Here is a 27,989-nt window from a genome sequence, read left to right on the forward strand (position 1 = left end):
CAGATTGAAAACAATAAAATCAAATACTGTTGTTGTGGAATTTGATTGATCCGTTGTAAAGCACAGCTGTAATAAGAAGAATATGGAGAATGCTGTATTTATTCCCTTTTAAACAATACCAGTGGCTTGGCAGCCCAGCTGGTTTGTTTGGCTGCAGTAGTGTCTGAATAAGACCTCTTTCCGACAGAAGGCTGAACTGCGCACTTGCTGAGTTGTCCCGTCTCCTGCCTGCCGGTGCAATTTTGCAGCAATTTAAAAGTGGCCGAATTGCAGCAGTTGTGACACCACACGTGTCAAACGCTGACATTTGGTGGGGTTACTGCGCGGCAGAGGCCTGCACCATGTCGAGTCTGAGCACAGCTGCAGCTGCATTGAGACCTGACTCCTTGGGGGGGCGTCTGTCTAGCACTGGTACTGAGTGCTAACAAGTGTCTGGCCGCAGCAGGAGCATTTAAGTTTAGCCTCCTGTGTGAAAGAGGCCTTAATGCAAACATTCCGGTTTAGGGGTGCGCACACACATCCAATTATGATTGACCAATAGTTGCAAAATTTTACCACTTTCTTGTATTATTAGAGCTTACCTACAAAATGTTCATAGGATTCAAAATCTGTTGGCCCTCCCACTAAATGGAGGCGGTAAAATTGGCTGGTGATTGGCCAATCAAAATTGGATGTGTGTATGCACCTTAAGCAGCAATATGAAGGGGCTAGTCAGATTTGGAGATGGGAAATAATTGAATGCAAGCCATTATAATTCAAATTGCATGCAACTTGCATTTGGTCCTGTCAAAATTGACAGTAGGTGCACTTGCCCAAGGAATCAGGTCCTAATCTCTGCCAGGCCACATTCATTGCACATGTGTGCCCAGCTTTAACAACCATCTCTAATTTGTGATTTAAAAAAAAAAAGGAAGCAAGAAAAGACATATTTCAGGCCCCTTTCACACTGGCGCATTGCGTTGGCCTGTTTTACCGCAGGCCAACGATACACCAATGAAAGTCTACATGTGTTGAACTGGAAGTCACGTAAGTCTACGGCGACACAGATATTTTAAAGTGCCCGCCACATGGCGCACATGCGTGGATGCGGATTTTGTCAGTACACTTTCGCGCAATTCATCTTTTCAGCCACAGGAAGTGAGCGCTAGAAAGCCTCACTTCCTGTTTGGCCTGCTGCCAAACGGGGATTTCTCTGTATTAACTCGGATATCCCCATGTTTTTTGGCATTGCAGTGCGATGCACCACAATAAAAAAGCCAACGCACAGTGTGATGCCGGCCTGAGTGTTGCCAGTACTTCTCCCTGGCTAGTAGGTATTTTGTGAAACATTAACCTCCTTAGCAGTAACCCCGAGTTAGGATCGGGTTCTGAAATCCGTAGCTCATATCGGTAACCCCAAGCCTGACTCGTGGTAGCCGCTGGGACGTTATTGCAGAGCGTAGCGCGTGGCGGGAGTTTCAACTCACCTCCCCAGGGATCCAGACGCCAGCAACCATTCTCCTTCCTGTCCTAGGAGGCTCTGGATCCCTGTGGTGAGATTGCCATCTGTCGCCACCCGGAGGACGGAATGAGAACTGCAGCATTGGATCCCAGAAAGGTGAGTGAGTGCAGGGGCTGCTGCAGGTCCTCTGGAGGTATGATTTTTTCTTGCTTTTAGGCCTCTTTCACAGTGCGACGTTAAAGTCGCACGTTAGAAAATGTGCCAACGCAGACTAACGCACAGCAATACTAAGTCTGTGCAACATTCACAGTGCACACTTTGCGTTGTGTGTAACGTGTAGCAATATTTAGAAAGTGCTGCATGCTGTGCGTTTAGCAATACATTTGCTACGTTATGTGTGTTGCACATGCTCAGTAATGTTTTTGGGGTTTTTTTAACGCATACGCCGTTTTCATTCCATCAGTATGCAACGAAAACGGCGCACCAAGAGACACATAACGTAGTACAAAATAACGTCCAATTTTATAACCTACATGCGCTGCGATAGGGGCATGTTGTGCGACCTTAACGTCGCATAAAACGCAACGTCTAAAGGTGCGTACACACATGCGACTATAGTCGTTTGTAACGATCGTTCCCCGATCTTTACCAACGACGATCGTTACAAAAAACGAACCACCGACTATTAAGGCAAACGACGAACGAGCCAAATCGCTACAAAAGAAAGTTCTGTCTCGGCGGATTTTAACCAACGACGATCGTTTGCAAAAGTAGTACATCGTTGGAAACGATCGTTCGTACTAGGCTTGACATGCGCATTTCACTATTTCTCCATGGAACTTCTCATTTTTATGCGCAGGCGCAAAAGTTGCTTTCTGTGATGTAACGTTCGTTCTAACGATCAGATCGTTACACACATTTTAAAACTATCTTTACTTAGGTCGTTCTTTCATCAATTAAAAGTTCGTTCGTCGTTCTTAACGAACGATCGTTGTCGCATGTGTGTACGTAGCATAAAGGTGCATACACACATCAGACTATAGTCTTTGGAAAATGAAAGATCACAGACCAATCTTACCACCCTTCATGTAGTATGAGAGCCATACTCTACACAGTCTATTCTATGGAGCTGAACTCCACATCAGAAAAAAATCTTTGCAGGATGCTGCACACACAGATGCTGTACAGACACAAAACATCAGTATCTGCAAAAGATCTTTTGCAGCTACAGATCTTTTGGGTGTGTGCAGCATCTTGCAAAGATTTTTTTTCTGATGTGGAGTTCAGCTCCATAGAAAAGACTGTGTAGAGTATGGCTCTCATACTACATGAAGGGTGGTACGATTGGTCTGTGATCTTTCATTTTCCAAAGACTATAGTCTGATGTGTGTATGCACCTTTAGTGTGAAAGAGCCCTTAGGGTCTAAATTCAAAGTCTAAATTCTAAATTCAAAAATTATACCGCTTTTAGATCCTAAAATCAGGAAGGAATCATACCATCAGGAGGAGGTTAAACAGTTTCAAGGAACACATTGCTGTTCAGCCAATTTACCCCAAAACAGTACAGAATAAAGTGACATCTGAGGGTGACAAATTGCATCCAGATTTTTAGTTGACTGAATCCAAAAGAAAATGCTTTTTAAATAGTTTTCCTGTCACATTTTACAAGTGTTTAAAACCTTTATTTATTTCAGAAATTCATGTTTGTTTGTTTTAGGCCTCTTTTCCATGGACAGTTGATAGGCAGTGAAATGACTTTCAAACTATCACAACTGCTGCCTGGCAACTGCAGTGAGCAGTTGCTCACTGCTGCCTAGTAAATGCTTTCTGAGCACACAGTTTATGGGCCCTTTTCCACTACGGCGTTTGCGATGGCTGAATCGCAAAACCGCAAACCGCTAGTGATTTTTCAAATCGCTACAGTTTGCTTTTAACATAGGAATCGCGGTAGGTCATTTCCACTGACGCGATTCGTTTTTGAGCTGATCGCGATCGCGCGGCGGAGCGATTATTGCCGCGATTTTGCTATGCAGTGCATAGCATAGCAAAATCGCGATTGCAAACGTCGGGAAATCGCCGGTAATTTTTTACCTTTTGCAATTCAGCAATCGCTAGCGTTCAGCGTGAACGCTAGCGACTGCTAGTGGAAAAGGGCCCTAACTGTCAGTGGAAAAGAGGCCTTAAAGGTAACAAATGGGCAGCAGTATCCAGTTTTCAGGGTGGCCAGATGGCACTTATGCTATATGCATCATTCTGCCCTTTCAGTGGTATATTACATTATTACAGAGTACCCAGGTAGCCACACACAGAGTACCTTCTGGTTCACTTCAAACTGAAAATTTGTAAACATGCATTAACCGCTTCCCGACTGCCTAACGCAGGATTGCGGCGGGACAGCGGCTCTCTTGTTCCTCCACAACGCATGTGTGTGTCATCTTGTGAGGAACGAGCTCCCGTCAGTCTGCACAGAGGACCTCAGTGATCAGCCTGCCAGCCAGCAATCGGCGCTGGCAGGCTGTTTATTTTATTTAGATATTTAAATATTTATATAGCGCCCACATCTTTCACGACGCTGTAAAGAGTATATTGTCTTGTCACTAAATGTCCCTCGCAATCTAATATTTGTGAGAAGAAAAAGGAGGAAAACTTCATTTGGGTGCTAAGCTGTATGACCAAAGTGCTGAATTGTAAAAAATAGCCTGGTCACTAGGGGGGTATACACCTCTGGGGCTCAAGAGGTTAATAAGGCAAATGGTTACTGAGTGATGGCGATAGCAAAGATACAGTGGGTGGTTTTATGCTGTTTTATGGCTTAAAGCCACTAGTGCGATTTTGTTGAGCGTTTAGGGAGCGTGAGAATCGCTAGCGATTTCGCTAAACGCTCTGCCAATGTAAATGGATGGTGCAAATTCCACAGAAGCGATTGCGATTAGCAAAATCGCAAACGCAGGACATGCAGAATTTTGTTAGCATTTGTGCTTCAATGTAAAGTATATAATCACTGGCGTAATCGCTCATCAAAAGTTAATGTACACGGTAACAAAATTAAAAATAATTGAAAGGACCAATCAGACTTTAAAACGCTAATCGCTAATCGCTACACAACCGCTGGCAAATTGATTACACTTTCTAAAATCGCTCATGAAATCGCTTACAAACTGCTCATACAAAACGCTAGCGATTGCGATTAGCGATTGCGATTAGCGATAGCGTTTTGGAGTGGGTTCCAGGCCTGAATTTCATCTGTATTGGGGAGAATCCGAGAGTTGTAAAGCTTTACAGGTAAAAGACAGAGCAGCTGTTACTGGAAGCTATTAGGGATAATTAGACAAAGCCATCAGGTGCAGCTGTGGCTACAGGCCATGTGACTCCAGCTGATTTTGGTGCTACAGGCATTGGAGGAGAGCTGTGTGCTGTAGTGACAAAGGGTTTGACAGATGACATAAAACAGTGAGTACACAGGATAATTCACTCAACCTAATTGTATTGAACTCCATTATAGTGTTATGTTCATGTGCTCAGTTTCTGAAAACGAGGCGCTGAGTCCTGGTGGTGTGTGTTTGCTACAGACACTCTGCATGCCTCACTGAGGGCTATGCCACGTCTGTGAGGTGTAGATTGTTAGGCCTCTTTTCCAAGAACTGTTGAGCTGTGTGCTCGACAAGCAGTTGCCAGGCAGCGACAAGCAGTTGCCAGGCAGCAGTGAGAGTTTGAGAGGCTTTTCACTGCCTAGAAACAGTTCGTGGAAAAGAGGCCTAAGGCCACGTCCACAGAGATGAGTTGTGGTGTAATGGCCGCTTAGTAAGTAGGCTTACCGTACTGGAGTGCACAACCTATGCAGTGTTCACAGTGCAGCGGGTATGTTGCATCATAACTGGTTGCGGTATGATAGTGCACTGCATGCAGTGTGTTACCAGTAAATACGCAAGGTACAAGTTGTACTGCATACATTTGAAATCGGCGCCTGTGGAGTTGGGCGCATGACACAGCCTGTATATGGCTGATCCTGCTGCTGCACAAGTCCGGGCCGTATTAATTACTATTCCCCCTCCAGGTCACCATGGATAGTGGGGGAATGAAATAATTCGGCTTCCAATGATTGAAGGAGGCTGAATTATTGTTTTATAAGCAACCTCGGCTCCGTCTTCTGACAGCGCCGACGTTACTCACTGAGCGCAGCTATAGATGTGATTCTTATTCTAGTCTATGGTGGCGCCGGCTGCGCCCAAATCTAGCAGCGCCGAAAAGCACTGCTCCGGTTGTACCAGGCAGTACAGTGGCGTAGTGGTTAGTGCACTCCCCTTGCAGCACTGGGTCTGCAGTTTTAGGGCCCGTTTCCACTACAGCGAATCTGCATGTGTTTTCTGCATGCAGATTCGCATAACCAATACAAGTGGATGGGGCTGTTCTGTTTCCACTTGTGCGGTCTGCTGTGCAGAAAAAATCTGCACGGCAGAGCCTTCAGAATTCGCATGCCACACACCCGCACGCGAATTGCCGGTAATGTAATTTAATAGGAAAACCGCAAGCGCATTAGTCTTGCGGTTTTCCCGGCGTTTCCATGTGCGATTCCGCTGAAAAACCCATGTCAATGCTTGCTGGCATTGACATGGTTAAAATCGCATAGCACAAACCGCGAGCGATTCTGCGTGAAAATCCGCATGGAAACGCGAACGAATCTGCACCCGCACGTGGATTCGTTGACGCGTTTTCCCACAACGGAATCGCAACGCACAAGTGGAAACGGGCCATCAAACTCAGCCAGGGCACTATCTGCACAGAGTTTGTATGTTCTCCCTGTGTCTGTGTGGGTTTCCTCTGACCACTCTGGTTTTCTTCCACATCCCAAAAACAAAAGTTAATTAGTTTCCCCCTAAAATCGGTCCTAGACTTACAATACATACATAGACATATGACTATGGTAGGGATTAGATTGTGAGCCCCCTGAGGGACAGTTAGTGAAAAAGACAATATACTAATATGTACAGCGCTGCGGAAGATATTGGTGCTATATAAATACTAAATAATAATAATAGTTGTAGTGAAGCATACTTTTCATTGACAGTATGCTTCACTGTACCCAACGTAATGTGAGCATAACGTGTGGTCTGATCTGTTGCATTACTGCTATCACAGGGAACGCAATGCAACTGCCCCTAATGGGTAGCTTCACTGTTTTTGTGAACGTCTGCAATTTCTTGCAAAATTGCGCTCACCGCAAGTATTTATAAAGCCCCAACATATTACGCAGTGCCGGGCCATGTGTCTGCTGAGCAGTGAAGGGTAGAATATGGACATCTTCGTTTTAACGTAATTTTAGCAAAAATGTCACATTTTCGCAAAGATGAGAATATTTGCAAAAACGCATGGGCATGAGAAACCCCTTTTTGGCATAGATGAGAGCATGCGCAAACATGGGAGCTAGTTGAGGTGAGCCAGAGTGAAAATCCATAGGAAACAGTCCTCCAAGAACACAGTCTACAACATGAAGAATTCTAATTGGTTAAATAGAGTGGGGGTATTATTAATACAGTGCCAGGAAACCTCACAGGGAAATTCCGCTAACGTGATTGGGTGGACAGCACTCTCTGGAACTGCTAGGTTTCCAATAGGTTGTAGTAAACTAAGCCCACACTATTTAGTCAATCACAACGTGCCGTGCTGTGGAGAGAGCTATGATTGGAGAGCTGTTCCTTCTGAGGTTTCCTGCTGAGTCCCCTAATCTAGACCAGCGCCATTTATATAACCTACCTGAATCCTAGCAGTTTGAGAGGATGCTGTCTGTCCAATCACGCTAGTGGAATTTCCCATGGACCTTCTCTCTGGCTCATGGCAAGCATGTGACAACACATTTTCACCAAATGCATTGAAAGGGCACCTGAACCCGAAAACTGACATTGGCCATACGCTATATTGTCTCTCAACTTGGGCAGGGGTCACACTTGAGGGGACGTCTGTGGTTTCCCCGCATGCAGTATTGCATTACTCTGGGAATACACAATGCAATTTCCCGCCTGATCGGCGGGAATTGGGTGATTAGTTCCGACATATCCGATCTGTTTCCGATCGAGAAAGGGATCGATTTTGCTAAAGTTTTTATCAATCGGGAGCAGATTAGACATGTACACACACTTCCACCCATTACTGGTAAATGGTGGCCACAGGTTTCACTGTAGAGTGTTTGGCAGCGGAGCACGCTGACCTCTTCTACCGGCGTGCTCCTTCGTCAGCCTGCATGCTCCACATCTGCGTACCCGTCAGTACCTCTTCTCAGCGACACAGCGCATATGATGCATGTAACATGCCATCAGGTCACTGAGAAGATGCAGCTAGCGAGAATGAAGATGGGGAGCACTGACTGATGGAGAAGCATGCCAGCCAGACAAGGCCCTGTGACAAGACACAGAACATTTATATTGCGCTTTTCTCCTGGCGGACTCAAATGCCAGAGCTGCAGACACTAGGACACGCTCTATAGGCAGTAGCAGTGTTAGGCCCCTTTTAGACTGGCGTCTGAACTGCACATTTACCGAGCAGCTCAGCCTAATGTCTGACACCCGTCAGTGCAATATGGGTGCAATTTAACGGCATTCGAATTGCAGCAGTTGCAACACTACGTGTGTCAAACGTTGACATGTGGTGGCGCTCCTGGGAGGCGGAGGAATGCAACATGTTGAGACTGAGTGCCGCAGCTAAGCCTGAGTGGCTCTGTGCCTCTGTGCAAGCATCCTGCGCAGTGTGGCCACGCTTGTTCATGAACAGGAGCACAGCAATACATACCTTTTGACAAGCCCTCTGAAAGAAGGAGGGGGGGGGGGGGGGGTAGACAACACTTTCCCAGCAATGGATCAGTAGAGGGATGAGGGAAGCCTCTGGGTTATGGGTTATCCAGAGCCTTCTCTCTACTAAGGTAAGTATCAAGATAGTGCACTTTTTTTCACTTTTACCCACAGGTACACTTTAAAGGATACCCGAGGTGACATGATGAGATAGACATGTGTATGTATGTACAGTGCCTAGCACACAAATAACTATGTTGTGTTCCTTTTTTTTTTTCTTTCTGTGCCTGAAAGAGTTTAACATTCGGTATGTAAGTAGCAGTTCCTGTCTGAGTCAGGACTAGGTCAGACTACAGTGTGATCCTCCCTGAAAAGAAATTACAACAACTATAAAACACTTTCCAAGAAGAAAATGGCTTCTGAGAGCAGGGAAGAGATAAAAAGGGTCAATAGTTCATAGATTTTAGGTCTGGTACACTGCAATTAATGTGTCATTGAGCAAAAACAATAAAACAGTAAAAACATAAGAAGTAGATTTAAATTTAAAACTGTGGAATATCTTAAAAAGTCATTTTTAGGAGGAGGAGTATAGATGCAGTTGTTTGTTTCATTAGTTTACTTTCACCTCGGGTGTCCTTTAAACAAAAACTATGGTAATTAACCGAAATCAATTCCTGGTAGGATAACACGTTACTCATGTGAGATACAGAACATTTTATTATACTAGTTTTGCCTGCAAAGAATCAGTCTTCATAATGTCTTCTTTGATTTCTTACTTTTTTATATGCTTTATTACAGACATAAGCAGAACTCCACCTGTCTCCACATCACAGACTTTGTGTGCATAATACAATGATCCCTCTGTGGACAGACACTGAGGAGAGGTGCATCTTTGCACGTGGCACGCAATGTGCGTCAATTCCCTGCCCAGAAGGACATTAAGAAGAATAGATAACTGGCAGAGACCGATGAACAATGCAGTAAGTAAATTAGATAAACTAAATATTCTATTCATTCACGTCTGAAATTAGATTTTTTTTTCAAACTGATTTTACTTTTAACCTTGTTAACGTAGTTACATATGGCCTTTGCATTAACAGCATTAACATCTACTGCATTACATACTAATTGGTTTAGATTTAAAAAAAAATAAAAAAAAAATGCCAGCTTTGGAAAGGAAATACTCTATAATGGGCTGACATTGTGTTCTGCCAATGATACAATACAATACAATAACATTTCTATATGATAGACTGTAGCGGCTCTCGGCTCGGGTTCAGGTGGAAATAGCCGATCCCAGTCAGGTCCTCTCTACTGCGCAGGTGCAAGTTGCCTGCGCAGTAGAGCAGACCCGATTGGGAGTGGCTATTCTGCCTTCGCCCATCGGGGAGCCGCTACTGCGCTGGAGCCGGGGAAGGAAAATATTGCAGGCGTGACTGCGCCACAGCTTGGCAGATTGTCGGGTGTGGCTTCGGAGGGGCCCAGCGAGACCACCACGGGAAGGGAGAGGGCGGGGGAAGCCTCAATAGGATCCAAAGGCTTCCCCCCCCCCCCCCCCCCCCCCCCCGAGGTAAGTAACTCCAGGAGAACTTTTTTTTTTTGTTACAGAATCCTTTTAAGTATTGTTGGTGTTTTTGAATTCAGGGTCCGGCATTCGGGAACCCGGCTTAGGCCAAACAACGCACACAGTGGCATAGCTAGAGATCATGGGGGCCCATAGCAAAACTTTCATAGGGCCCTCAGATGTAGGCCCTTTTTAGTTATGCCACTTGCCCCTACCCTATAGATAGGAGTTAATTTACGTAGTCCATGGGCACTGAGACAAAGTGAGAGGTAGGAGGAACACAAGAAAGTTAACCTCCCTGGTGGTCTATTAAGATCGCCAGGGCGGCTGCGGGAGGGTTTTTTTTTTATTAAAAAAAAACTGTTTCATGCAGCCAACTGAAAGTTGGCTGCATGAAAGCCTACTAGAGGGCGCTCCGGAGGCGTTCTTCCGATCGCCTCCGGCGCCCAGAATAAACAAGGAAGGCCGCAATGAGCAGCCTTCCTTGTTTTGCTTACATCGTCACCATAGCGACGAGCGGAGTGACGTCAGCCGACGTCCTGACGTCAGCCGCCTCCGATCCAGCCCTTAGCGCTGGCCGGAACTTTTGTTCCGGCTGCGCAGGGCTCGGGCGGCTGGGGGGACCCTCTTTCGCCGCTGCTCGCGGCGGATCGCCGCAGAGCGGCGGCGATCAGGCAGCACACGTGGCTGGCAAAGTGCCGGCTGCGTGTGCTGCTTTTTTATTTCGCTCAAATCGGCCCAGCAGGGCCTGAGCGGCGACCTCCGGCGGTGATGGACGTGTATAGTCGTCCATACCGCTGAGGAGGTTAATAGTAAAAACATCAAGTACTACCTGGGCCCCCTCCTACTCCAGGGCCCCATAGCAGCTGCTATGGCTATTGCTACGACCTTGACCACACATCAGCACCCATGCTGGTGAACAGAGTCACAAGGTTGCGTGGTTCTGGGTTGGGTCCCGTGACTCTGTGACTCTGTCCACTACCTTGGGTGCTGAAGGGCTGTGTTCAACAGAATTTAGGTTTCCGAATGCAGGGTCCCGAATTCAAACACCAACACTTGTGTTAAACCTCGTACATGGACTGTTGCTCAGCAAGGTTCGGGACTCGATCCCTTGGATGACAGTCTGGGGCTGAGTACTGTCCAGACGCATCACTAGCCTGCAGAATCTTGACATTATAAACTATGCTAAGCCTCACTGGAAAGGCAAGGTTACATACCATTATACAGCAACCTATAGCTATAAGGAGCTTTTAAGATGCTGAAACCAGGGTCATAACTAGAGGGGAGCAATCGCAGGGGGGCCCAGAGCTGTGGGGGCCCCAACTACTAACCTTCACTTCCTCTGGTACAGGGGACTATACTTCAGTTCAGGTGTTTTTGTGGCTGCACTTGTTATGGGTGTGGTGGCCAAACTAGCCTTGTGAGATGGGCCCCAATGCCGTAAAGGGCACCAAGGGGAGGCAAGGGATGGGATGTGAACATTAGGCGGCCCCATCAAAGTTTTGCTGGGAGGCCCATAAATTTTAGTTATGCCACTGGTTGAAGCCAGAATAATTAACGGATACCAGGGCCAAAATAACCTAGGGAAACGGGGGGAGCAGGCATATAGTATGACCTGTCCTGATGCCTACCGCTACCCCCATTCTCCTCTCTGCCCCAGCATTCTCCTTAAATGCCCCTCTGGCAGCCTCTTCTGGGTTGCCTGGAGTCTGGCAGGGGCTGGCCGGGCTGCGCGCCTGTGGCCTGGAGCACTTTGCCACCCACAGGTGGCACAGAGGTATTTTTATGCCTTTGCAAAACTTGAGGGCAATTTTAGCAGTACATGATGGCATTGGTTATTGCATATTTGTAGTGTTGTTGTTATTCTTTATCGGATTGTACTGGTCATATTAATATTATTATTACCATAAAATTGTACTGATCTTATCATTATTATCGTCAAAAGGTTGTACAGTTCATTATTATTATTATTATTATTATTATTATTATTATTATTATTATTATTATTATTATTATTATTATCATAGGATTGTACTGGAATTATGTTATCATCATCATGAGCTTTAAAGCTGGCCATAAACCTATAGATTTCCAACCAAACCAATCGATTCAGAAGGAATTGATTTCTACCATACAGTGCACATCAATTTCTTATAGATGTCAGCAGGGAATCTATTGAAAATCAGTTGAACTGCAAAGTTGCACTGATAGATTCAGTGCAAAGCTATAGGCAACCGATCAGCCAATGCTCTTGCCGCGTCCCTGATTGTTTTAACCACTTAAGCCTATCTGGAGGAGTATTCTCGTCCAGTGTTTAAGCGGTGGTGCACGTATGACTGCTTCTACGAGTGGCGGTATTTCCGTGTTGGGGAAGGGAAGCAAGGCTTCCCCGAACCAATCGCAGTGCCTGTAATGAATGGACACGACCCTGATCAGGAGCCATGTCCTTTCATAAGAATGAAAGGTTCGGAAAAAAACACTTCCTGGTAAACCCGGGAGTGTTTCTAGCGCCTAGTCTACTGGCAAAAAATAAATTACACACTACAGATGGGGTTTTTTTTTTTTTTTTTTTTTTATTTTTTATTTTTTTTATTAAAAAAATTAATATATCTTTGCTACAGGGTAAAGCAATGACAATGTAAGGCAAAGGGGCCTAGAATACTTACCATGTCTTACCACACTTGTCTTTTTGCACTGGATCCCAATCAGCCACTGACTGCAAAGTCAACAGTGCATTACTGGGCTGACTTAGCGGTGGTGGAATGCATACAAGTCTGTGGCGGTGCGGCATGCATACGCGGAATGGCGTGAATTTGACAGGGAACCTTGGAATCCCAGTGACGTACTTCCTGTCCAACAGGGTGCTATACATATGACCATGTCAGTGCTCTCTGCTGCAGGGTCATATGAATGAAGCTTTTTGTGATGCGATGGGGGCGGAGCATTGCACCGCAACGTAATATCCAGGTGTAAAACGGCCTGACAGCAGTCCTGATCACACAGTAGGAAGACTACAGTCTGATCTGTACACTTCGGTCCTGACACAAGCAGTTTCCCAGCATTTTTAAATGTCGATATTTTGTGTATCCCACTGTCTATTTATTATGTACTCCATGTTTGATTCCATCTCTGTACAGCGCCATGGAAAATGTTAGTGCTTTATAAATCAGTAGCAATAATAACAATAACTGTGACCTAGACACGAGCTGTTGTGCCCTGATGGCAAAAAATCAGTGTAAATTCTGCATGTGGTTGCTAAATTAAGGCAAAAGACAGATAAACAAGGCACATTAGTCTAACTTTGACCTAAAGTCAAAATGCTTGTTACGTGCCTGCCTATCTTGATAAAAGGTCCATGTGCAGATGCTGAGAACTGGCACAACATTAATGTCCGCTTGTTTGCACAAGCCTCTTGCCCGCAATGAAGTGCTATTTTGGGAATGGAAAACCCTTTTTTTTTTTTTTTTTTTTTTCATGCAGATACATTTTTTTTTTTTTAAGTGAAATCAGAATGTACTAACCAAGGCCCAGCCCTATAATGAAATCAACTATTTTACTGTTATAATTTAAGTAGGCCTCAGTTATTTGGAGTTTTAGGTAAAAGGCTTGTTCGCAGAGTATACCTTTAAGAAGAGGTTCTCGCAGAATCGAGGATGCAGGCAGTTACCAGGAAGGGAGGCCACAGGCCTAAACTGCCCCAGGTGGTTAGGAGACCTAGGTGGTTAGGTAAACCTAGGCCATATTTACCAATCATAACATTCTTTGTATGTAGGTTATAGACCGAGCGGAATATTAACCACTTAAGGACTGCAGTCATAAAACCCCTTAAGGACCAGAGCCTTTTTTTCCATTCGGACCACTGCAGCTTTCACGGTTTATTGCTCAGTCATACAACCTACCACCTAAATGAATTCTACCTCCTTTTCTTGTCACTAATACAGCTTTCTTTCGGTGCTATTTGATTGCTGCTGCGAGTTTTAGTTTTTATTATATTCATCAAAAAAGACATGAATTTTGTCAAAAAAATGACTTTTTTAACTTTCTGTGCTGACATTTTTCAAATAAAGTAAAATTTCCTATACATTTGAGCGCGAAAGTTATTCTGCTACATGTCTTTGATAAAAAAAACCCATTCAGTGTATATTTATTGGATTGGGTAAAAGTTATAGCGTTTACAAACTATGGTGCCAAAAGTGAATTTTCCCATTTTCAAGCATCTCTGACTTTTCTGCGCACCTGTCAGGTTTCATGAGGGGCTAAAATTCCAGGATAGTACAAATCCCCCCCAAATAACCCCATTTTGGAAAGAAGACATCCCAAAGTATTCAGTGAGAGGCATGGTGAGTTCATAGAAGATTTTATTTTTTGTCACAAGTTAGCGGAAAATGACACTTTGTAACAAAAAAAAAAAAAGTTTCCATTTCTTCTAACTTGCGACAAAAAAAAATGAAATCTGCCACGGACTCACTATGCTACTCTCTGAATACCTTGAAGTGTCTACTTTCCAAAATGGGGTCATTTGTGGGGTGTGTTCACTGTCCTGGCATTTTGGGGGGTGCCTAATTGTAAGCACCCCTGTAAAGCCTAAAGATGCTCATTGGACTTTGGGCCCCTTAGCGCAGTTAGGCTGCAAAAAAGTGCCACACGTGGTATTGCCGTACTCAGGAGAAGTAGTATAATGTGTTTTGGGGTGTATTTTTACACATACCCATGCTGGGTGGGAGAAATATCTCCGTAAATGACAATTGTTTTCTTTTTTTAACACACAATTGTCAATTTATAGAGATATTTCTCCCACTCAGCATGGGTATGTGGAAAAATACACCCCAAAACACATTATACTACTTCTCCTGAGTACGGCGATACCACATGTGTGGCACTTTTTTGCACCCTAACTGCGCTAAGGGGCCCAAAGTCCAATGAGTACCTTTAGGATTTCACAGGTCATTTTGAGAAATTTCGTTTCAAGACTGCTCCTCACGGTTTAGGGCCCCTAAAATGCCAGGACAGTATAGGAATCCCACAAATTACCCCATTTTAGAAAGAAGACACCCCAAGGTATTCCATTAGGAGGATGGTGAGTTCATAGAAGATTTTTTTTTTTTGTCACAAGTTAGCGGAAATTGATTTTAATTGTTTTTTTTCACAAAGTGTCATTTTCTGCTAACTTGTGACAAAAATAAAATCTTCTATGAACTCACCATACTCCTAACGGAATACCTTGGGGTGTCTTCTTTCTAAAATGGGGTCATTTGTGGGGTTCCTATACTACCCTGGCATTTTAGGGGCCCTAAACCGTGAGGAGTAGTCTTGAAACCAAATGTCGCAAAATGACCTGTGAAATCCTAAAGGTACTCATTGGACTTTGGGCCCCTTAGCGCACTTAGGGTGCAAGAAAGTGCCACACATGTGGTACCGCCGTACTCAGGAGAAGTAGTATAATGTGTTTTGGGGTGTATTTTTACATATAACCATGCTGGGTGGGAGAAATATCACTGTAAATGACACATTTTTGATTTTTTTTACACACAATTGTCCATTTACAGAGAGATTTCTCCCACCCAGCATGGGTATGTGTAAAAATACACCACAAAACACATTATACTACTTCTCCTGAGTATGGCGATACTACATGTGTGACACTTTTTTGCAGCCTAGGTGCGCTAAGGGGCCCAACGTCCTATTCACAGGTCATTTTGAGGCATTTGTTTTCTAGACTACTCCCCACGGTTTAGGGCCCCTAAAATGCCAGGGCAGTATAGGAACCCCACAAGTGACCCCATTTTAGAAAGACGACACCCCAAGGTATTCCGTTAGGGGTATGGTGAGTTCATAGAAGATTTTATTTTTTGTCACAAGTTAGTGAAAAATGACACTTTGTGAAAAAAACAATAAAAATCCAATTTCCGCTAACTTTTGACAAAAAATAAAATCTTCTATGAACTCATCATACACCTAACAGAATACCTTGGGGTGTCTTCTTTCTAAAATGGGGTCACTTGTGGGGTTCCTATACTGCCCTGGCATTTTACGGGCCCAAAACTGTGAGTAGTCTGGAAACCAAATTTCTCAAAATGACTGTTCAGGGGTATAAGCATCTGCAAATTTTGATGACAGGTGGTCTATGAGAGGGCAAATTTTGTGGAAACGGTCATAAGCAGGGTGGCCTCTTAGATGACAGGATGTATTGGGCCTGATCTGATGGATAGGAGTGCTAGGGGGGTGACAGGAGGTGATTGATGGGTGTCTCAGGGGGCGGTTAGAGGGGAAAATAGATGCAATCAATGCACTGGGGAGGTGATCGGAAGGGGGTCTGAGGGGGATCTGAGGGTTTGGCCGAGTGATCAGGAGCCCACACGGGGCAAATTAGGGCCTGATCTGATGGGTAGGTGTGCTAGGGGGTGACAGGAGGTGATTTATGGGTGTCTCAAGGTGTGATTAGAGGGGGGAAATAGATGCAAGCAATGCACTAGCGAGGTGATCAGGGCTGGGGTCTGAGGGCGTTCTGAGGTGTGGGCGGGTGATTGGGTGCCCGCAAGGGGCAGATTAGGGTCTAATCTGATGGGTAACAGTGACAGGTGGTGATAGGGGGTGATTGATGGGTAATTAGTGGGTGTTTAGAGGAGAGAATAGATGTAAACACTGAGCTTGGGAGGTGATCTGATGTCGGATCTGCGGGCGATCTATTGGTGTGGGTGGGTGATCAGATTGCCCGCAAGGGGCAGGTTAGGGGCTGATTGATGGGTGGCAGTGACAGGGGGTGATTGATGGGTGGCAGTGACAGGGGGTGATTGACAGGTGATCAGTGGGTTATTACAGGGAAGAACGGATGTAAATAATGCACTGGCGAATCGATAAGGGGGGGGGGTTGAGGGCAATCTGAGTGTGTGGGCGGGCGATTGGGTGCCCGCAAGGGTCTAATCTGATGGGTAACAGTGACAGGTGGTGATAGGGGGTGATTGATGGGTGATTGATGGGTAATTAGTGGGTGTTTAGAGGAGAGAATAGATGTAAACGATGGATTTGGGAGGTGATCTGATGTCGGATCTGCGGGCGATCTATTGGTGTGGGTGGGTGATCAGATTGCCCGCAAGGGGCAGGTTAGGGGCTGATTGATGGGTGGCAGTGACAGGGGGTGATTGACGGGTGATTGACGGGTGATTGACGGGTGATTGACGGGTGATTGACGGGTGATTGACGGGTGATTGACGGGTGATTGACGGGTGATTGACGGGTGATTGACGGGTGATTGACAGGTGATTGACAGTTGATCAGGGGGGATAGATGCATACAGTACACGGGGGGGGGGGAGGGTCTGGGGGGGTCTGGGGAGAATCTGAGGGGTGGGGGGGTGATCAGGAGGGAGCAGGGGGCAGTTTAGGGACTAAAAAAAAAAATAGCGTTGACAGATAGTGACGGGGAGTGATTGATTGGTGATTAGGGGGGTGATTGTGTGCAAATGGTGGTCTGGGGGGTGGGCAGGGGGGGGTCTGAGGGGTACTGTGGGCGATCAGGGGGCAGGGGGGGGCAGATCAGTGTGTTTGGGTGCAGACTAGGGTGGCTGCAGCCTGCCCTGGTGGTCCCTCGGACACTGGGACCACCAGGGCAGGAGGCAGCCTGTATAATACACTTTGTATACATTACAAAGTGTATTATACACTTTGTAGCGGCGATCGCGGGGTTAACAACCCGCCGGCGCTTCCGATTGGCCGGCGGGTTGACGTCGCGGGTGGGCGGAGCCTATTGCCGGTGGATGCGCGCGCATCCCAGCGCGCGATCCCCGGCCAGAGAGTGCCCCAGGACCTGACGCCAATCTGCGTTACGTGGTCCTGGGGCTGCCACTTTGCCGCCGCCAATATGAAGTAGGCGGTCGGCAAGTGGTTAAGTAGGTGTGTATCATGACATCACAAGGAATCTGAGCCAATAGTAGGTTTGGGAGGATGGCTCAGATGATGTCACATTTAACTCCCTGGTGACCGGTTTTAAAAGGGGTCACAGGCTGAGGAGAGATACCTTTGCTTCTCTCTCCTGGCTTTCTCCAACCCTTGACTTCTATCCAATGATGTTGTGTCATATTCTATAACGTATGCTGTATATATTAGATAAGCCTCAGGGCTTGGTAGTTAGATGTAACATAGTATAGTGTTGGGCCGAACCTCCGATTTTCGGTTCGCGAACCGGGTTCGCAAACTTTCGCGAAAGGTTCGGTTCGCGTTAAAGTTCGCGAACCGCAATAGACTTCAATGGGGATGCGAACTTTAAAAAAAAAATAATTATGCTGGCCACAAAAGTGATGGAAAAGATGTTTCAAGGGGTCTAACACCTGGAGGGGGGGGATGGCGGAGTGGGATACATGCCAAAATTCCCCGGGAAAAATCTGGATTTGACGCAAAGCAGCGTTTTAAGGGCAGAAATCACATTGAATGCTAAATGACAGGCCTAAAGTGCTTTCAAACATCTTGCATGTGTATACATCAATCAGGTAGTGTAATTAAGGTACTGCTTCACACTGACACACCAAACTCATCGTGTAACGCACCGCAAACAGCTGTTTGTGTAGTGACGGCCGTGCTTTACTGGTGCACACCATGGCGAGAGTGCAGGTTTTGGTGGCTTTACAGCCCATATGGTCGCCTGGCTGATGTAGCTGAATGACAGAACAGTGACTGTCCAGCTGATCAAATTTGGTCTGACCACAATGAGGCAACGACCTTATTATCGTGGGTGTGCCCCCCGAGACACTCATCTAGGCGCCGGTCATTGCTCCATTGTGATACGCAAGCCCCTTCACCACGGCAAGGTAATGATCACGAAGGGGAATGGGCGCATGTACATGCCTTTTCTTTTGTTGTTGCAGCTGCCCGCAGTGCAGCCAGAAAAATTAGGCAGTCAGGTACATGCACCCGAAAAATTATTACAGCGGCCGCTGCTAGCAGCGGCGTAAAAAATTCAGCAATCCGCCTGGAGTCCCGGACCCTGTTGGTGGTGGCGGAGAAGGTAGTCAAGCGGCCTGCAGGCAGACATGCTGTGTGGAGGGACTGGGAGCGACTTAGTCTTCTTGGGGCAGGCCAGGCAGCCAGTCACACGGCGTGCAGGCAGAGATGCTGTATGTGCGGGGACTGACTTAGTCTTGGGGCGGGCAGCAGCCCTCCGGGATCCATGCCTCATTCATTTTGATAAAGGTGAGGTACTTAACACTTTTGTGACTTAGGCGACTTCTCTTCTCTGTGACAATGCCTCCAGCTGCGCTGAAGGTCCTTTCTGAGAGGACGCTTGCGGCAGGGCAGGAGAGAAGTTGGATGGCAAATTGGGACAGCTCTGGTCACAGGTCAAGCCTGCGCACCCAGTAGTTCAAGGGTTCCTCATCGCTGTTCACAGCAGTGTCTACATCCACACTTAAGGCCAGGTAGTCGGCTACCTGCCGTTCCAGGCGTTGGTGGAGGGTGGATCCGGAAGGGCTACGGCGAGGCGTTGGACTAAAGAACGTCCGCATGTCCGACATCACCATGAGATCGCTGGAGCGTCCTGTCTTTGACTGCGTGGACACGGGAGGAGGATTAGTGGCAGTGGTACCTTGCTGGCGTTGTGCCGTCACATCACCCTTAAAGGCATTGTAAAGCATAGTTGACAGCTGGTTCTGCATGTGCTGCATCCTTTCCACCTTCCGGTGAGTTGGTAACAGGTCCGCCACTTTGTGCCTGTACCGAGGGTCTAGTAGTGTGGCCACCCAGTACAGCTCATTCCCCTTGAGGTTTTTTATACGGGGGTCCCTCAACAGGCAGGACAGCATAAAAGACGACATCTGCACAAAGTCGGATCCAGTACCCTCCATCTCCTCTTGCTCTTCCTCAGTGACGTCAGGTAAGTCAACCTCCTCCCCCCAGCCGCGAACAATACCACGGGAAGGTTGAGCAGCACAAGCCCCTTGCGATGCCTGCTGAGGTTGTTCTCCTGCCGCTGTCCCCTCCTCCTCCTCCCCCAAAGAAACACCTTGCTCATCATCCTCTGAGTCTGATTCGTCTTCTGCACACGACTTCTCTTCTTCCTCCTCCTCCCCCCTCTGTGCTGCCGCAGGTGTTGAGGAAACAGCTGGGTCTGATGAAAATTGGTCCCATGCCTGTTCCTGCCGTAACGGTTCCTGGTCACGCTCATTCACAGCTTCATCCGCCACTCTACGCACAGCACGCTCCAAGAAGTAAGCGTAGGGAATTAAGTCGCTGATGGTGCCCTCACTGCGGCTCACCAGGTTGGTCACCTCCTCAAACGGCCGCATGAGCCTGCATGCATTCTCCATCAGTGTCCAGTTGTCGGGCCAGAACATCCCCATCTTCCCAGACTGTTTCATTCTACTGTAGTTGTAGAGGTAGTGGGTCACGGCTTTCTTCTGTTCTAGCAGGCGGGAGAACATGAGCAGGGTCGAGTTCCAGCGAGTCGGGCTATCGCAAATGAGGCGTCTCACCGGCATGTTGTTTTTGCGCTGAATTTCCGCAAAGCGTGCCATGGCTGTGTAAGACCGCCTCAAATGCCCACAGAACTTCCTGGCCTGCTTCAGGACATTCGCTAAGCCAGGGTACTTTTGCCACAAATCTTTGAACCACTAGATTCATGACATGTGCCATGCAGGGTATGTGTGTCAGCTTCCCCATATGCAAAGCGGCAAGCAGATTGCTGCCGTTGTCGCACACCACGTTGCCTATCTCCAGGTGGTGCGGGGTCAGCCACTCATCCACCTGTTTCTTAAGAGCAGCCAGGAGAGCTGCTCCAGTGTGACTCTCCGCTTTGAGACAAGCCATGTCTAAGATGGCGTGACACCGTCGTACCTGGCATGCAGCATAGGCCCTGCGGAGCTGGGGCTGTGTAGCTGGAGAGGAGAACTGCCACTCAGCCAAGGAGGAGGAGGACAGCGAAGAGCATGTAGCAGGAGGAGAGGAGGTGGCAGGAGGCCTGCCTGCAAGCCGTGGAGGTGTCACAATTTGGTCCGCTGCGCCCTGCTTGCCATCGTTCACCACCAGGTTCACCCAATGGGCTGTGTAGGTAATGTAGCGGCCCTGCCCGTGCTTGGCAGACCAGGCATCCGTGGTCAGGTGTACCCTTGACCCAACGCTCTTCGCAAGAGATGACACCACTTGCCTCTCAACTTCACGGTGCGGTTGGGGTATGGCCTTTCTCGAAAAATAAGTGCGGCCTGGCATCTTCCACTGCGGTGTTCCGATGGCCACAAATTTACGGAAGGCCTCAGAGTCCACCAGCCGGTATGGTAACAGCTGCCGAGCTAACAGTTCCGCCACGCCAGCTGTCAGACGCCGGGCAAGGGGGTGACTGGCCGAAATTGGCTTCTTCCGCTCAAACATTTCCTTCACGGACACCTGACTGCTGCTGTGGGCAGAGGAGCAGGAACCGCTCAAGGGCAGAGGCGGAGTGGAGGAGGGTGCCTGTGAAGGTGGAAGGGAGAAAGCGGCAGAAGCAGATAATGCACCTGATGGAGGAGGAAGAGGAGAAGGAGGGTGGCTTTGCTTTTGTGTGCTGCTGCTGCTTTTGCTCAGGTGGCCATCCCATTGCTGTTTGTGCCTTTTCTCCAGGTGCCTTCGTAAGGCACTTGTCCCTACGTGAGTGTTGGCCTTTCCACGGCTCAATTTTTGTTGGCAGAGCGAACAGATGGCTTTGGTCCGATCTGAGGCACACACATTAAAAAATTTCCACACCGCTGAGCCACCCTGGGATGTGGGCACTATGGGGACCTCAGCAGCTGATGCTGAAGGGCAAGTTGGCTGGCTGTACATAGGTGGCAATACATGGTGCCGGACACTGCCACCAGCTGTTTCTGACGAAGAGCTGCCCCAGCTTCTTTCAGCAACTTCTCTCCTCCTCCTACTCTCTGACTCCCCCTCTGAATTGTCCCCCTCTTCATCTCCTCTATTGGGTACATACAGAGGATCCCTATCATCATCATCATCATCGTAATCATCCTGCCCAGCTTCGCTTGCCTCAGACAAATCCAAACATGCACCAACATCAGTAGGTCCTTCATCCTCCTTACACGTTACATCCATAATGTTGCCGCGTAACTCAGACATATGAGCTGGTGAAAATTCATCTGGCTGTAACAACAATGGCTGTGCATCAGTGATTTCACCACTAAATAATTCTTGCGAAGTGTCAAATGCAGCGGAAGTGGTGCTAGTAGTAGCACTGGTGGCTGAGCAAGATGAGGTGTTCTGTGTCGCTAAATACTCAACCACGTCCTGACAATCTTGGGAGGTGATGGGACGTGCCTTCTTCCGAGCACTGTACTGTGGGCCAGGTCCACACGAAATTACATTTACACGACCTCGCGCAGACCTGCCGGGTGGCCTTCCTCTGGCTCTGCCACTACCTCTTCCTCTACCTGTTTTGTCCATATCGGGTATGCACGGAGTGGTATATCACACTGCGTGCACTCACGTAGGTAGGTGGGTTCACTTAACTGCACAGGTATGCGCACTGATGCGGTGGGTTCACTGAACAGAACAGGTATACAGTGGCGGGTTCACAGAACAGGTATGCAGTGGCGGGTTCACTAAACAGAACAGGTATACAGTGGCGGTTCACTAAACAGAACAGGTATGCAGTGGCGGGTCCACTGAACAGAACAGGTATGCAGTGGCGGGTTCACTAAACAGAACAGGTATACAGTGGCGGGTCCACTGAACAGAACAGGTATGCAGTGGCGGGTTCACTTAACTGCACAGGTATGCGCACTGATGCGGTGGGTTCACTGAACAGAACAGGTATGCAGTGGCGGGTTCACGAAACAGAACAGGTATGCAGTGGCGGGTCCACTGAACAGAACAGGTATGCAGTGGCGGGTTCACTTAACTGCACAGGTATGGGCACTGATGCGGTGGGTCCACTGAACAGAACAGGTATGCAGTGGCGGGTTCACTAAACAGAACAGGTATACAGTGGCGGTTCACTAAACAGAACAGGTATGCAGTGGTGGGTCCACTGAACAGAACAGGTATGCAGTGGTGGGTTCACAGCACAGGTATGCAGTGGTGGGTTCACAGCACAGGTATGCAGTGGTGGGTTCACAGCACAGGTATGCAGTGGTGGGTTCAATGAACAGGTATACACAGTGGCGGGTCCACTGAACAGAACAGGTATGCAGTGGTGGGTTCACTAAACAGAACAGGTATGCAGTGGCGGGTCCACTGAACAGAACAGGTATGCAGTGGTGGGTTCACTAAACAGAACAGGTATGCAGTGGTGGGTCCACTGAACAGAACAGGTATGCAGTGGCGGGTCCACTGAACAGAACAGGTATGCAGTGGCGGGTCCACTGAACAGAACAGGTATGCAGTGGCAGGTTCACAAAACAGAACAGGTATGCAGTGGCGGGTTCACTAAACAGAACAGGTATGCAGTGGCGGGTCCACTGAACAGAACAGGTATGCAGTGGCGGGTTCACTTAACTGCACAGGTATGCGCACTGATGCGGTGGGTCCACTGAACAGAACAGGTATGCAGTGGCGGGTTCACTAAACAGAACAGGTATACAGTGGCGGTTCACTAAACAGAACAGGTATGCAGTGGCAGGTTCACTAAACAGAACAGGTATGCAGTGGCGGGTTCACTAAACAGAACAGGTATGCAGTGGCGGGTTCACTAAACAGAACAGGTATGCAGTGGCGGGTCCACTGAACAGAACAGGTATGCAGTGGCGGGTTCACTTAACTGCACAGGTATGCGCACTGATGCGGTGGGTCCACTGAACAGAACAGGTATGCAGTGGCGGGTTCACTAAACAGAACAGGTATGCAGTGGCGGTTCACTAAGCAGAACAGGTATGCAGTGGCGGGACCACTGAACAGAACAGGTATGCAGTGGCGGGTTCACTTAACTGCACAGGTATGCGCACTGATGCGGTGGGTCCACTGAACAGAACAGGTATGCAGTGGCGGGTCCACTGAACAGAACAGGTATGCAGTGGCGGGTTCACTAAACAGAACAGGTATACAGTGGCGGTTCACTGAACAGAACAGGTATGCAGTGGCGGGTTCACTAAACAGAACAGGTATGCAGTGGCGGGTCCACTGAACAGAACAGGTATGCAGTGGCGGGTTCACTTAACTGCACAGGTATGCGCACTGATGCGGTGGGTCCACTGAACAGAACAGGTATGCAGTGGCGGGTCCACTGAACAGAACAGGTATGCAGTGGCGGGTCCACTGAACAGAACAGGTATACAGTGGCGGGTCCACTGAACAGAACAGGTATGCAGTGGCGGGTCCACTGAACAGAACAGGTATGCAGTGGTGGGTTCACAGCACAGGTATGCAGTGGTGGGTTCACAGCACAGGTATGCAGTGGTGGGTTCACAGCACAGGTATGCAGTGGTGGGTTCACAGCACAGGTATGCAGTGGTGGGTTCAATGAACAGGTATACAGTGGTGGGTTCACAGCACAGGTATACAGTGGTGGGTTCACAGCACAGGTATGCAGTGGTGGGTTCACAGCACAGGTATGCAGTGGTGGGTTCACAGAACAGGTATGCAGCCAGACAGGAACAAGCTAAGCCTAACTAATCTTTCCCTGAGAGACAGTCTGCAGCAGCTCGCCCTACTCTGACTAATGCAGGCACACGAGTGGCCGTAATGGCCGCCGCTGCCTGCCTTATATAAGGGGGGGTGGGGCTCCAGGGGCTAGTGTAGCCTAATTGGCTACACTGGGCCTGCTGACTGTGATGTAGAGGGTCAAAGTTGACCCTCCATGTGCATTATGGGGCGAACCGAACTTCCGCAAAGGTTCGCCTGCGGGACGCGAACGCGAACCACTGAAGTTCGCATGGAACCGTTCGCAGGCGAACCGTTCGGCCCAACTCTAACATAGTATAGATAGATGACCTGATTACCCTTCACCAGGAAGGTCATCAAGAAGCTGTAACGCAACGGACTTACTACAGAAGAATCTGCTTTGCTAAGCTGTAACGAACTGTATCTGTTTACTGAATAAACACTTTGGAACTTGGAAGCCGCCTAAAGAAGTTCTATCTCCTATGCTGTTTTGCTGTGATGAGTCGTGTTTGCAGCTCTTACTAATGAGTTGCTGGTGCCGGAATAAAGGTGTGTTGTTGCCGATAGAAACATGTAGTTTCTTACATTTACCATCACTATCATTTGTATCATCACTTCTTTCACTTTTGAAATAGTTGCCAAATGCCATTTGTGTATACAGTATATAACTAAAAGGTGAAAAACATCCTACCTTGCCACAGTTATTTAAACATGACACCATGTAAAATAACTTACTTAAAAATAATTTATGCGTTAAAAGGTTGGTCAGACAGGCGTCTGCTTGGTGTCTTGTTTACATGCTGTTGTTTTTACCAACACTAACGCCAGTTGTTTTCGGTGAAGCTTTGCGGTTGTATGCTGTATTTTTTGCGTCATTTCCTGTAGAACAGCATTGTGGTTCTTCTTCCTGTTTGCTTCTGTCAAGTGACATTCGTGGCTTTGTGATCATTTGCTATTGTTTGTTCAACTATTCAACTGCAATTCCAGCAAAAGCAACTGACTTCTCGACGTAGCATCAAAGACGAGATGAGGGGATCTACCACAACGTTTACACCAACAATGCCACCTGTTGTCAACGTCGTTTAAAAAATGCTTCCATTCGTTTAAAAGGAATGATGGTAGATTTCCTTCAGCCGGCAAAAATGTTGCATTTGCCGCCTGTGTGAACCAGCCCTTAACTCTTATTACTAAACCTCTTACTGCTTCTTGTTGCTTTCAGGGTCCCTCCCATTTTTTTGCCTCCATTTTCCCCTTTGTCCCAGAAGTTCATGAAGGCCGTTAGGAAGTACAATTTGAATTGGGAATGCTTAAGTTCTGGAACTGCGCATGCCCTGTGGAAGGAAGCACTCGCGTCCATGGTCATTCCGTTTGGCACCAGCCTTTCCTTTTAGTGGGCATGTGCAGTTTGAAACTTGTGCATTCCCAGTGTCTGTGCATGACCACGGGTGCTTCCGGCCAACAGTATTCGACAAATATTGAGACAAGTCATTTCCAGGCAGTGCTGCCTGACCATATCATTACTGAGGCGCCATAAACAAGGGAAGAACCATTTTTATTCTCCTGCTTGCTCCAGTGTATTTCTCTGGCCTACGTGGTCCATCTCACACTGGTGACTGCACAAGATAAATCTTGTATGATGTGTGCATTAGAAAGGGCTGCTGGTGCTAGAGTGCCATTTATCTCCATCACTGGTGAAGTAATGACTTAAAGAGGAACTGTCACGGAAATCTTAAAATTTAAAACACTTACAAATAAGAAGTACATTTCTCCCAGAGTAAAATGAGCCATAAATTACTTTTCTCCTATGTTGCTGTCACTTACAGTAAGTAGTAGAAATCTGACATTACCGACAGATTTTGGGCTAGTCCATCTCTACATGGGGGATTTTCAGAATGGTCTTTATTCTTTAAAAAGACATTCAGTGAAAATGATTAATATAAAGATGCTGGTCAGCCTCCCTGCTCGCTGCACACTTCTTTAGCAGCTGGACGGAGCAACTGCCATTTACTAAGTGCTTTTAAAAATAAAGAAAACTGAGAACCCCCTATGAGAACATGGGCTAGTCCAAAATCTGTCGGTAATGTCAGATTTTTACTACTTACTGTAAGTGACAGCAACATAGGAGGAAAGTAATTTATGGCTCATTTTACTCGGGGAAAAATGTACTTCTTATTTGTATGTGTTTTAAATTTTAGGATTTTTGTGACAGTTCCTCTTTAAGCTTGCTTTTCTTATGTATTTAAACACAGATAACACGCGCTAGATGTTCCTTAAAGTTTTAGTTTAAAACCCTCCTGAGGAAGGCCACCGTGTAGTGGCTGAAACGCGTAGAGGTGGAGAGCTAATATTGTGGGCAACGCAAATACAAGATTGGAACTGGGCTAGCAGTTTAAGCGTGCAGCTGCTGCCCGTTAGTCAAGTTCGGAGATCTTGAGGTGACGTCACCGGTTGTAGCAAAGCCCAGTGTGTTCCAGCAGGGCGGAAGTACGGAGAGCAGCCTGTTGGATTTGACAGGCGGAAGTGACGTGCCCTGTACTAGCCCGCTGGCGTGGAGCGGAAATTTGGAGTTGCCGCTGTCGTAACCACGGTTTGTGACGAAAGAGGGGGAGTATTATTCAAACTTGTGTTCTGTGAGGACGCTTACACGGAGAAATACGTGAGTTTTATATAGCCCACTAAAGGCATCAACAATGTGGTAAGCGCAGTGCATGCTATGATTATCCTGACAAAGGACTATACACGCATTATCACCTGTATGTTGGAGTATATATTGCTGTTATAAAACGGCTGCAGGAGAACTAATCTGCGACACGGAAACTGTTACTATCATTGCCAGCAGGCTCAAGAGGATACCCTGTCAGTGCGATAGGCAATTTTTCATCTATTTGAAGAGACTTTTGTACGGCCTAAATTTTACAGTCTGTTTTTTCATTTTGTATAGAAGGGCCCTTCTAATGATGTTAGGTATGTGAGAATGAATGGTATATGAGGTATTGATGAAGGTTTATATGAAGAATGGTGTGCATTTTAGAACATTAAGAATAAATAAACTTTAAGGAACATCTAGCGCGTGTTATCTGTGTTTAAATATATATTTCTTGATTGAGGGGTGGAGGGATTCCCCTTAGAAACACGCAGCTTAATTTTGGTTACTTCCTGCGCTTGGTTTTTCTCTTTATTAATGCTTTTCTTATGTAGGTTCTAGAAAGGGTAATGACTTCCGTGACTTCCCTGGAAGAGAAAATGATGACTCTGGCCAGAGCAGCTAGGTTCGGTTTCCCGTAATCAGGCCAGGCCTCTGTCTGGCTATGAGATGTTATTCTTCGCAGCTGGTTCTTACAAGTCTCTAAGCAGTCAAAGCTGTAATTACTCATAGTTGCTAACAATGATTGCACTGCACATCAGAATAGCTTGTCCCTTTGTCACTGCATAAATAGATATATCATATAAAGGGTAATGACTAGCACACAGTACACTGAATATGTCAATATGAATAGCCACCAAACCGTGCTACTGCTGATAGCCACATCATATACAACTTCCAAGCAGGACAAGTAGCAGGCACAGGTTTAAAATGCAGCTACTTTATAAATCCATATGCAGATATATACAGAGGAAGCCCCCAGGGAGAGTGCACCCCCTTCCTTACAGCA

At 47.1% G+C, this 27,989-nt stretch overlaps 1 long non-coding RNA gene across 6 annotated transcripts in view; it reads left to right on the top strand.

Annotated features, from left to right (window-relative positions):
- Nucleotides 1–5,154: 5,154 nt before the first annotated feature.
- LOC137534238 (uncharacterized) overlaps nt 5,155–27,989 on the top strand; it is a 372,799-nt gene continuing 349,964 nt past the window's right edge. For all 6 annotated transcript variants that reach the window (XR_011024341.1, XR_011024336.1, XR_011024339.1 and 3 more), the window contains exons 1-2: nt 5,155–5,242; nt 9,019–9,200. This is a non-coding gene — a long non-coding RNA (uncharacterized lncRNA). The remainder of the gene's footprint in view (nt 5,243–9,018; nt 9,201–27,989) is intronic.

Source organism: Hyperolius riggenbachi, chromosome 10 (assembly GCF_040937935.1).
Source record: "Hyperolius riggenbachi isolate aHypRig1 chromosome 10, aHypRig1.pri, whole genome shotgun sequence".
Classification (NCBI taxonomy): Eukaryota; Metazoa; Chordata; class Amphibia; order Anura; family Hyperoliidae; genus Hyperolius; species Hyperolius riggenbachi.